Genomic DNA, 13,610 nt, shown 5'->3' on the forward strand with positions numbered 1-13,610 from the left:
TACAGAAATTTCTGTCAATGATTTAAACTTCACTGTCAAATATTTACATAACGTAGTTTAAATGAAAGCAAAAACTGTGCACTTGCTATGAATGAAGTGTCCTTTTACCAAAGGATAATTCTCTTTAAGAGCTTGTTCAAAATCTATTGTGGATGATTTAATAAGATTTCATTATTTCGACTCTTTTGATCCCAGCAACTGTAATATTTTTCTGCATTTTCACAGTTCCTTTATTAACTGTGATATATATGTGTGTCTGTATGTGTATGTATATACATATATATATATATAATTTTATACTTTCTGCATTCACTATGAAAATAGTACTATAAAATTATTAAACCACAAGCATCCCCTGCTTTTCAAAGGTTCCCATTATGCCATTTCACTTTTACAAAAATCCACATTAGTAGCTGTTTTCAATAACCAAAAGAAATCTGAAGAGGATTTTTGCTTTCACTAAAGGTGAAAAGCAAAAACAGGATTCAGCATTGGTTTTCCAAGGAGCCAATATCTGGCGTGCTACAGCCCATGGGGTCGCAGGGGTGTCGAACACAACTGAGCAACTGAACACGAAAAATAATACAGAGGAAGCATCCACCTAGAGAAGCGGGACTGGGGCAGCCAAGCTCTTTTCCTGGTAACTCTCAGCATCTCAGCGTCAAGCTGCCACAGCTTTAATCTGTGCCTATAAGCAATGGCAACCCACTCCAGTGTTCTTGCCTGGAGAATCCCAGGGACGGGAGAGCCTGGTGGGCTGCCGTCTATGGGGTCGCACAGAGTCGGACACGACTGATGCGACTTATCAGCAGCAGCATGAGCATCTGTGCTTTATCTTGATCTATTTTCTGCCTCCGTTAGCAAGATGTATCCTAATGTAATTGCTTCTTCTCTTTACACCGTTTTGGCTTCTGAAAGCTTTCATAGGAACATTCTAACTTCAGACAGTGTGGGAAAGCTGTGCCATGATTTATGCTCTTTCAGTGATTAAGGTCGTTATTTATCATCAGTGATTTCCTCATAAAACCACAACTCTCACATACACAACCATGTGCTCACGCTCAGTCCCTTCGGTTGTGTTCGACTCTTTGTGACCCTATGGACCAGCCTGCCAGGCTCCTCTGCCCTGGGGATTTTCCAGGCAAGAATACTGGAGTGGATTACCACGCCCTCCTCCAGGGGATCTTCCTGATCCAGGGAACAAACTCGCATCTCATGCATCTCCTGAACTGAAGGTGGATTTTTTACTGCTGACCCACTGGGGAAGCCTTATATGACATTACAGATTAGAAAGTTAATTTTTAGACTAGAATTAGATGATTAAAATACTCAAACATCAAGTAAACAAGAACATGCTTGTCACAAGTGGATTCAATCGCTAAGAAAAGTCCTTCAAAGGTATATGTGCTCATATTTTGATGAAATTTTAAAGACACTGTTGACAAGAAGCTCAAATTCCATCTTTTTATACCATTTATCTTAAAACCAATTAAATGATAAATATGAAGTGATTTTCTATTGGTTTTCAAATGATCCTTCAGTACCAAAAGTTTTTTGGGGGTAAGGAAAACCTTCCTCACAATTGCAATGAATGAAACAGCAGAGGGTATCTCTGTTCTAGGGGATGGAGGCTGGGGACTGGGCCTATTTCTGCCTCTGACCTCCCTCTTCTGCTGAGATAACTCCAGTGTATCTGGAGTCGGAAGCATCAGTATCACTGATGTTGGAAGCGCTGGTATCACTGATGAAAAGCACTGTATCTTTTGGACTGAACAATGAGTGGGTTTAAACAAAACGTCAATCAAAAGTCATCCACACTTGCTCACGGCATTCCAGCAAGACACACGGCACACCAGTGAGCTGAGCACTAGTTGGAAACTATGTTCAGGTTATAAACAGTGTCCATTCTTCAAGACAAGAGAGACCATTCACCAAGCATTTTACCTGCTCTCCCTGCTTCCTGGCCCTTTGCCCTTATGGGAGCCATATGGTGACTCATCTATAAATCAATGTCTGCCACCTTCAGCTCAGGTAGGGAAAAGTCCCCGTGAGATTCCATAGCCTCCTAAACATCTGTGATGGCAGCCAAGAAGACCTGCGTCAAACGGACATGGCGGCACTTTCATCAGCTGGCTCCCTGGTGACCACACAAAGCAGGGCCCGAACCAGCCCAAGGTGTTTGTTACACATTTGCTTCAACTCTTCAAACAGAGGAATGATCTTCTCTCCTAATTAAACTCTCCTAATCTTCCACTACTTTTTGACAGTGTGACACAGAGACTGATAATCAGCCATCTATCTAGTAGAATTTTTCAAGAATGTGCCTGACCTAATCATTTGTATTGGAGTCACTCTATCTCCTTCTCCAAGTGCTGTACAAATTCTCTATTTTTCAATATTCATATATATTGCTGCCTATAGGGCTTGGACTTCCCTGCTCAGTTGCTAAAGAATCCACCTGCATTGCAGAAGACCTCAGTTTGATTCCTGGGTTGGGAAGATCCGCTGGAGAAGTGATAGGCTATCCATTCCAGTATTCTTGGGTTTCCCTTGTGGCTCAGCTGGTAAAGAATCTGCCTACAATGCAGGAGACCTGGGTTTGATCCCTGGGTTGGGAAGATCCCCTGGAGAAGGGAATGGCTACCCACTCCAGTATTCTGGCCTAGAGAATTCCGTGGACTGTATAGTCCATGGGGTCACAAAGAGTCAAACATGACTGAGTGACTTTCACTTTCACTATATAGGTCTTAATAGAAACTGATTTTTTTTAATCTAAAAAAATACTTTGAAGAATCAATGACTAATGAAATCATTCAACAAATATGTATTGAACAATTCCTGAAACATGGTAGGTTGTCATTTGGTATCTGTCTTAAATTAATAGATAAAAGTGTGACATGATTTGGGGCTTGTGAACATATAAATATACATTGTGAATATATATGTATATATTATGTGAATACACATGCATATATAACATATATATATATATTGTAAATATTTTACTCTAGAGATATAGAAAGAATCTGAGACTGTTCATGGGAATATTATTAAAATTATTTTTCTTCTGTGCTATAAGAGGTGGAGGGAGAGAAAACTATAAAAGCTGTCATTCTATGTTTAGGAAAAGATATGCAGTATGTTTGCATTTAAAATTTTCAGTAGAATCAGAGAATATTTTGTCTGATCACTTAAACCAGAGCAGAAAAGTGTTTTTTCTAGAGCTTTACCAATTCTATCTTCCTAAGAAGGGTGAACCAGATGAAGCAGTGGTCAACAAGGCCTTTCTTTACTCTTCTGAAGGATCTCAGTATTCAGTTCAGTTCAGTTCAGTTGCTCAGTCATGTCCAACTCTTTGCAATCCCATGAATTGCAGCATGCCAGGCCTCCCTGTCCATCACCAACTCCCGGAGTTCACTCAAACTCACGTCCATCAAGTCGGTGATGCCATCCAGCCGTCTCATCCTCTGTCATCCCCTTTCCTCCTGCCCCCAATCCCTCCCAGCATCAGAGTCTTTTCCAATGAGTCAACTCTTTGCATGAGGTGGCCAAAGTATTAGAGGATGACAAAAGTGTCACCCTCCCATCTCAGATGCAGACTTGAGGGGAAGGATCACATGGACGATGGACAATGAGGATTAGACCACAGGACATCTGCTGCCCGATTTGCTCTACTTTCCGGGCCAGTGGGACAGAATTAAACAACCACCTGCAGCCATGACCTTCCAACTGTACAAGGGAAAGGGCCAGTTTTTTCTTTTTTTCTTATCTATTAATAAGCTTTATAAGGTACATTAAAAGTTAATATTTTAAAAATTATGTTTACATTTTACATTTTAAAAATTCAACCTAAAATCACTCTGCCAAATGACTATGAAGTCTTCAAGCCTGGTTCTCACTTTTGGCCCTAACTCACCTGGACTGAGAATGTGAGCTGTGTGTCCCAGCTCCACCCCAGCCACATCACATGCTGAAAAGTTGATTCAAGAGTCCCAAATCAGACCTTAAAGGTGAGAAGAGGATATGCTGTAAAATTCAGTTGATCCTCATTATCCAAGAATTCTACACTTGAGAATTCATCTATTGATATTTTTATAATCCCAAGATCAACTTGGGTCAACCAACACTCACACATATCCAGTTGAGGTCTTATAATACAAGGCTCCATCTTCTTTGTCTCAAGTCTCTTAACTATAAACTAGTATATTTTTTTTACATTCTATTTATTTGCCACGTTTTTCACATTTGTGTGCATTTTGCAGGTGATTTCATTGTTTAAAATAGCCCCAAGCACAGCGCTGAAGTGCTGCCCAATGTCCCCGATCAGGCACAAGAAGGTTACAACATGCCTTAGGGAGGAAACAGGCATGCCAGATAATCTTAGTCCAAGCATGAGTTACAATGCTGTTGGTGTGCGTTGTTCAGTGTTAATGAATCAACAATATATGCTGGAGTATCTTTAAACAGAAACACACTAAAAACACATTTAAAACACATGTATGTATGGATTGCTTGATGAAAATACTGTGACCAGTCATTGGCAGGGCCCAAGTCTGTATTTCTTTTAAGAACAATGGTTCAGTATTAGCTAATTCAATGCTTTTTGGTGACTTTATAGAATGTAACTACCATGAATAACGAGAATTAACTGCATACACAACTCTTTCCTTAAATGACTGTGGCAGAGTCATTTTTTTCAAGCCACACTAGAAGCTGTGTAAAAATGTAGTTTAAAAATACACTTAAATGTTAATTCTTCATGCGTTAGAAACAAAAAAATTTTTAAAACATATTATCTGAGGATGGGCCAAGCTTAAAATCCTTTTAGACTTAGCTATTTTAATTTTTTAATTAACTTAAGAAATACAAAATACAAAAACCAAAAACGTCTGGCAGAATTTTAGGACTGTACTGTCAAAGAAAGATAGTTTCTAAATTTAGGCTTCATTCTCATCACCAGAAATAAATCAACAGAGTATCTCCATGCATACTTATGAAGCTGAGACATTTATTTGGATTCCTTCTATAAAATAAATATTTCAGTTGCTTACAGAATAGAAACTGTAAATTTTTTTACAAAGCATACACATATTACATAGAAATCAGTTTGTCAAAGTGTCTTCTAAGAATAGATTTCTATAAACCAACAGTGGCTGATATATTCTTGTAAGACACTTTGAGAAACTGATTTGTATTCTGATAGCCCTAATAGCTCAGCTGGTAAAGAATCTGCCTGCAATGCAGGAGACCCTGGTTTGATTCCTGGGTCAGGAAGATCTGCTGAAGAAGGGAAAGGCTACCCACTCCAGTATTCTGGCCTGGAGAATTCCATGGACTGTAGTCCATGAGGTTGCAATGAGTTGGACACAACTGAGTGACTTTCACTTTCACTTTTGAGGTAAGGCTTGGGCCTCAGGCTTTATAAATTAAGCAAACAGGGCCTTTTCTGGTGGCTCAGTGGTAAAGAATCTGCCTGGGGTTCAATCCCTGGTCCAGGAAGATCCCACATGCCTCAGGGCAACTAAGCCCACGCAACACAACTACTGAGCTACAGCAACAACTGCTGAAGCCTGCATGCTCAGTCTATGCTCTGCAATAACAGAAGCCTCCCCAAGGAGAAACCCACACGCCGAAACCAAGAGTAGCCCCCATGCTTCACAACTGAAGAAAAGCCAATGCGGCAATGGAGACCCAGCACAGCCCAAAATAAAAGAAAGAAATAAAATTATTTTAAAAATAAAATAAGCAAACAGTAATTCAAAATACATTAAGGTCACAGGATGTCAGCAAACAGCAGAATACCTCAACCTGTTAGCTGATACAATTAATTAATCTGGATTAATTCTTGAGTAGTTAAATATTCTTGCTTATTTGGAAAATTTTAAAAAAGGTGTAAATAATCAAATAAACAAACCCAATCTGGCATGCAGATTCCTGGACAAAAAACATTATTTTAATCATTAAAGAAAAGCAATTAACTTCTGTAACTAGTATGAACAAAACACGAAAGCCAATGTCTTTCTTTTCATTTTGTTATGTCAAGTATAAGTAAAGCCTGCAGTCTGCTAAGGCACTGTTTTCTTTAAGCGAGTGTATCCTGCACAATGTGACCTAGCAACCTGGTGGGAACAGTTTCTGGAGGTTTGAGCTTCACCTGCAGCTACCAAAGACAAAGGACTTCAAAGACTCTCATGTCACAAATGTTTAGGAGACAGGAGTGGGCAAGAAGCAAAATCATTTGATGATATAAATTTAGAGAATGACATTAATTATAGGAGAAGCTACAGAAATATTTTAAAAGAGCTACCTCATTTCCCTAAAATAATTTAGTCAAGGATGTATAACCAATAAATGAAAAATGTGTTATGTTCTTGTCACTGCTGTATTGTATTCATATCTTTGAGATTCATCTCAAAGTGAGATAAAATGGGGCAAAAAAGAAGAGACAGTTTCCCATTTGTATCATTTACGAGCTTTAATCTTATATATTACACATTAATAGGCTTTTAAAAAAATAAGAGCACAGTCTATAAGCTATTATTGAAAAATTAAACTCCATAGTTCATCTTTAAAATAGAGAATACCATTTTAAGGTAAGTTATCACTACCATCAAATACATTTTACTATTTCTATTAATATGTGATTAATAACAATCCATTCAGCTATATTAGTATATCAACAAATAGACTGTAACATCTCATTAGTTCAGATGCTAAAGAATTAAATGAGTTTTAAGTGTGCCAATTTATTAATAACTCTTGAGGTGGACCTGCTCCCTCTTGATTTTTGTCTAAATTTATTAGGGGGTTTGATAATTAAATTAAGATCAGGTCATTACCACATACTCACATGAGACTCAACAGATGCAAATGAAATGTTTAATCACATTAGTGTCATCCTTCATTCAAAATACTTTGTGAATTTTAAGCATTTCCTTATTTTTATATCTCTACTTAAGAGTGTTAAATACCTTTTTTCCTCATAGGAAGAAATTACAATTCCATGTTGACTGATACTATAGATAGCAAAGCATATTTCCTTTCTTTATGACAAATGTGCCAAAGTTAATGAAGAAATTCCATGGGGAACAACGTTTTAACTTATATATATTAACTTCAGCTGCTCCGTCATGTCTGACTCTTTGTGAACCCATGGACTGCAGCATGCCAGGCCTCCCTGTCCATCACCAACTTCCAGAGCCTGCTCAAACTCATGTCCATTGAGTCGATGATGCCATCCAACCATTTCATCCTCTGTCGTCCCCTTCTCCTCCCGCCTTCAACCTTTCCCAGCATCAGGGTCTTTTCAAATGAGTCAGCTCTTCATATCAGGTGGCCAAAGTATTGCAGTTTCAGCTTCAACATCAGTCCTTCCAATGAATATTCAGGACTGATTTACTTTAGGATGGACTGGTTGGATCTCCTTGCAGTCCAAGGGACTCTCAAGAGTGTTCTCCAACACCACAGTTCAAAAGCACCAATTCTTTGGCACTCAGCTTTCTTTACAGTCCAGCTCACATCCATACATGACTACTGGAAAAACCATAGCTTTGACTAGATGGATCTTTGTTGTCAAAGGAATGTCTCTGCTTTTTAATATGCTTTTGGTTGGTCATAGCTCTTCTTCCAAAGAGCAAGATTTCATGGCTGCAGTCACTACCTGCATCTTTAATTTCAAGGCTGCAGTTGTGATTTTGGAGCCCAAGAAAACTGTCACTGTTTTCACTGTTTCCCCATCTATTTGCCATGAGGTGATGGGACTGGATGCCATGATCTTAACCTTTTGAATGGTGAGTTTTAAGCCAGCTTTTTCACTCTCCTCTTTCACTTTCATCAAGAGACTCTTTAGTTCCTCTCCACTTTCTGCCATAAGAGTAGTATCATCTGCATATCTGAGGTTACTGATATTTCTCCCTGAAATTTTGATTTCAGCTTGTGCTTCATCCAGCCTGGCATTTTGCATGAGGTACTCTGCATATAAATTAAATAAGTAGGGTGACTACATACAGCCTTGACATATTCCTTTCCCCATTTATTCCAAAGAGCTCACAATTAGATCTCTAAAAATGGAGTAGGTAGCCATTCCCTTCTCCAGGGGATCTTCCAGACCCAAGAATCAAACCTAGGTCTTCAACACTGCAGGTGGATTCTTTACTGTCTGAGCCACCAGGGAAGCCCTTACAAATATATTATGGTGGGTATGTTACAGAAACATATCTGCAGTGAAATACAAGTGGAGTAAAACACGGTACTCCTCTAATCCTCAGAATCCTACAAAACTTGCTTCTGTATTTACTATCATGTATCAACTGGTTTACAATATGCATTACATACTGAGGGCAAGGTATGGAAGTCTCATTCAATAATTACTCCAGGTAGCCCTGTTAAATGCACTACATGCTGCTAGACTGTAAGGAAGTAAGTAAGTGTTAGTTGCTCAGTCATGCCTGACTCTGCAACCCCATGAAATGCAGCCCACTAGGCTCTTGCGTCCATGACATTTTCCAGGTAAGGATACTGGAGTGGGTTGCCATTTCCTTCTCCAGGGGATCTTCCTGACCCAGGGATCAAACCCAGGTCTCCTGCACTGCAGGCAGATTCTTTACCAATCCCCACTTATATTATCCCATCTTCTCTGGATTATTCCAGAACTCTTTAGTGAATTCCATTCTCATATTTTTAACTGGAATCCTTCTGGATAAAACTGTCCATTATGAAATCAATATCCCCACTCCTCTCTCCCACTAACTAATCCCTTGTTCTTTGTTTATTCTATTTTTGTTTATAGAACCACAGGTTGCTAGGACAGACTTCCTGCATTTGTTTTTCAGTTAAACCCTTCCCTACCTCGTAACATAAGCACTGAGTGGACTAAACATTCACGAAGTAGTTTAACAAAAATGAAACTAACAAAATATCTAAATTGGATATATACCAAAAATACAGCCTAACTGAAATCTATACCATCATCTGGCAATCTATTCCTATAACTGAAAAAGCATCAGGCAACTGAAGAAAAATAAGTAGTTGAAATGACATGAAACCAAAAACATCTGCACAGCAAAGAAAACAATCTCTGACACCAGAGACTCCAACAGGATGACCCTGTCTCTACAGTCTTTGAGACTGATGCTCTCACTTGAAATGGATCTGTAAAACCTGTGTCTACACTTGAGACTTGATGGGATTCCCCCAAAGATGAAAGATCTTCCAGCCTTTATTTCAAATAGCATTGTCACCACTGGGTTATCACACACTCTATGCAACACAGCAGTACACAGTCATCCCTCCACCACACCCATCTTTAAACATAATACTATCCCCATGCCACAAGCAGTCTGTTTGGAAGGCTGCCATGCAAACAGCTTCAGGGATGGGATCATTAAGAAGACTCATGTCCTCAGGACCTCCACTGACTTGTTCCACTGGTCCCCTCCTGAGTCCCCCCATCTCACTGCGCCTGGTCAAGCTCTGCACCCAGAAGCTGATCTGCATGGACTAGAGAGCAAGGGCCTATGCTTTCAGCTGGTCCCAGCTGGGTTCTGACAGAGCGAAGTTCCATGAGATATGGGAGGGGTGCTTGTACTGTGTGTCCCTTCTCTCCCCCTCAGGCTTCAGCAGGCACCACTGCCCCCTCCCCAGGCCACACCCTTGGGCGGCCCCTCTGTCATCCTCAGCTCCAATCTGGCCATCAGTCCCTTCTCTTGTTCTTCATGCCTGGGCACAGTAGAGGCTGACTCTTGCTCTCTCCTGGCTTTTGATGGTTTCTCTTACCCTCTCACCTACAGTTAAGATTGCCCTAACTCCTTCTGAGAGGGCCATCTTTTTCCTCCAGGAACCCGAAATGACAAAGTGACAGTTACGTATAGTTTTCTAAGAAACCCCCTGACTGCTGTCTCATTCTTGGGAAAATAAAATAAGAATTCATGAGTTCTCAGATACTTGTATTCCTTACTAGACAAAGAGTTTAGGAACATCTGGAAAATGTCTTGCTCTTGTATATATTTTTTCCATATGAAAAAATTCACATATGTACATATATCTAGGAAAAAAATTATCCCTACATGCTAAAGAAAAATTAATCAAAACATTGTAAAACTCTTACAATCTATATATGGATCAAATCAATTATACTACAGTCATGAAAAACTACCTGTGAAGAACTGAATTTAAAATGTCAGGTACCAGGCAAAGATGCTCATATTGTTAATGCCTGTTGAGTAGAGATGGAAGGTCAGTATTTATAAAGCAGAATGGAGACAGTTTCTCAAGTAGGCAGCAAGACAAGAATAGCTGTTACATATTTACTGGATGAGCTGATATGTCTAAAGGAAGACAATTAATTTTCAAGCAGACATATAACTCATTATGATACCAGTAAGTGCTTCCCTGGTGGCTCAGATGGTAAAGAATCTGCCTGCAATGCAGGAGACCATGGTTCAATCCCTAGGTTGGGAAGATTCCCCTGGCGAAAAGAAAGGCTACCTACTCCAGTATTCTTGCCTGGAGAATTCCATGAATAGAGGAGGAGCCTGGCGGGCTATCCATGGGGTCACAAAGAGTTGGACACAACAGAGCGACTAACACTTTCACTTTTCATGATACCGGTAAGAGACAAGCCTCCTTAGTTTCAGGAACATAATTTCAGGTAAAGCTGGGGCAGTTTAAACCAGGGCTCACCTAGGGACATGTTCAATGCAATTGGCTCAGCAGCACAGCAGACACTGAATTTCTCTCTTCAAAATTTTAAATGATTTGCAAATAATTCTGTGATAAATGCTTCCTCTTTTTTTTTTTGTTTTTTTTGTTTTATACTTCCAATTTCAAAGTACTGTATTTTTTACTCTCTCATTATGGACAAGTCACAAAATACTAAGGAGGTATTTGTAATCAATACAATTGCATTTCCACAGGGTCTAACTGCAATGCTTTGTTTTCACTTTATGTCTTGTAAACTAGTTACTCTCTGTAAGATCGATACTTCTGGTTTTCCAAGTTTCCCAGTGAAAATAAGATTCCAATATTATCTTCTACTTAACCACAGTCTCCTTTTTTCTAAGATGATCATACATGTTATACAAGTACCTTGCTATGTTGTACTAATGCAGATTAAAATACTGAGGTATACATTGCTATTCATTAGCTATATTATTTCTTCAGTAGTGATTTGTTGACTTTTTCTTAATTTGTAAAAATCAACACCAATGTGCCCACCTGGAACTCAAAAGTTAAACATCTGGCCCAGGATTTATTTAGAAACTTTGAAAAAATATAACTTTTATACAAGATAACATTTTTTTCAAATATGTAGAATAGATAATCGATGTTTAATGATAAACATTACATTCTCTTAAACATTTAGATTTGGTTCAAGTTTTTAAAAAATATCATTGGCTGTAGTATTTCTGAAGAGATTGTTTTAGTTTTATTATTGGTGAGAATTACAAGAGAACATTAATTTTTATTTTTGACAAAAGTTACCCCAGCTCTGGATACACAGATTGGAAAACATTTCATCAGGATATCTGTGGAACTATTTTAGTTATGCTATGTCGAAAGATTTTCTTGCCCAAGACGCTAAAGGCAGTTTCAAAGGGAGTTATGTGTTGGTTTAAAAATGAAACATGGCATTAAAAAGATTTTTGACACATTTTCTAACTAATAGGCTTTTGAAATATATTAAATCTTATTGAATCCATACCAAGAGTAAAATCAAATGTCTCATAGGGAAACATTTTATTTTAAAGATCCAAGCACATATTTTCTGGATGAGCCTAAATAAAATACATGTTTGTCATATGTATTAGAAAAAAGTGAAAAGTGAAAGTGAAAGTCGCTCAGTCCGTATCTGACTCTTTGTGACCCCATGGACTATACAGTCCTTGGAATTCTCCAGGCCAGGATACTGGGGTGGGTAGGGTATTAGAATGGAGAATCCTGAATTTGCAATTTATCTTAAAATTCAGCACCAGATTATTTAACCTTTCAAATGATTTTGTGCTTCTCTAATATAGTCGCTTCTTTAATTATGCATACACAATTATACAGTCTCCAAGAAAAGAGAGAGAATAGAATGCATATGTGCCTGCATGAGAGACAGAGACGAAGGAAGAAGCCCCCCAAGCTCACACACACCTGAACTCACATAACAAAGGCTAGATTATGGAGGGTCTAAAAAGTAATTTTGCAATGGACTTCCCTGGTGGCTCAGATGGTAAAGCCTCTATCCACAATACGGGAGACCCGGGTTCGATCCCTGGGTCGGGAAGATCCCCTGGAGAAGGAAATGGCAACCCACTCCAGTATTCTTGCCTGGAGAATTCCATGGACAGAGGAGCCTGGTGGGCTACAGTCCATGGGGTCGCAAAGAGTCAGAGACAACTGAGCGACTTCACTTCCTTCCTGAAAAATCCTATTGCAGTGAAACTTTTTCTATGGTTTTCCTTCTTTCAATAGGAAAGATAATACTACCTGAAATAAAGGGTCATTAAGTCTGAAAGATGGTTTTCTTGAATCTTCACTGTGTCTTAAAAGCTTAGGTATGTTAGGAAGAAAAAATACTCATTTTTAAAAGCTCATTTTACACTGAAAAGCAAAGCATTAAGCCATTTCTGGAGGATAAGGAGGCTAAATATATACAGGTTATTACTACTGACAGGAAGGTGCCCTCTGCATTGGGAGGAAGAAAGAAAACAGGGACAAAAAAACAGGGCAGGATTCCAGAATCCACAGCCTTATTTCCCTCAAACTTCCATTAGGTGTGAACTTCAAGAGGGCTGGTGACAGAAGAGCCCAGAAACAGTGAACAGGAGCTATACGCAATAGGAACATGTGTACATCCTGGTTCCATCTGTAACCCTGCAGAAGTCTCCATGGCAAGCTATGTGGCCAAAGTGATCTCCAGCCACAGTGAAGGTCAAGAAAGGACCCAAAGCAATAGTCTTAAGTCTCTTTCCCAAGTTTGTGATGTAGAAGGGACCTCAGACACCTGCATGTTACCCAGAAAGGACATGGGAGACCTCAGTGAGGGTCTTGTTGACCCCAGAGCAGAGACTCATGGCAGTAGGTAGGTCCAGGACTGAGGCCAGAGGCACAGCAGAGTGAGGCAGGAGTATCTTCAGTGGTGGCAAGAGCTTAGGTGAGTCTGCGTTAACAGGGACCAAGGACTGTGATCCTGGAAATATATCAGGGACCATCACTTCACTATTGTGATTATGTAAACTGATTAGAGATACTTTAATACGTTTTCCTTTGTTGTTCTTAAGTCGGTAACTCATGCCCAGCTCTTTGCAACCCCATGGACTGTAGCCAAACAGCCTCCCCTGTCCATGGGATTTCCCAGGCAAGAGTACTAGAGTGGGTTGCCATTTCCTTCTCCAGAGGATCCTCCCGACCCAGGGATCAAAACTGCGTCTCCTGCATTGTATTCTTTACCACTGAACCACTAGGGAAGCCCGCCGTTTTCATCACTCAACCTTTAAACTTTTAACTAAAAATAGCTTTATAATTAAAGTTATATTTAGGGTTTCCAGATTTGGCAAATAAAAATACAAATATTGCATCACACTTATACTAAAAAAAAGTCATTGTTTACTTGAAATTCAAACTTA

The sequence above is a fragment of the Bison bison genome, unplaced genomic scaffold (genome assembly GCF_000754665.1).
Source record: "Bison bison bison isolate TAMUID 2011002044 unplaced genomic scaffold, Bison_UMD1.0 scf7180017864360, whole genome shotgun sequence".
Classification (NCBI taxonomy): Eukaryota; Metazoa; Chordata; class Mammalia; order Artiodactyla; family Bovidae; genus Bison; species Bison bison.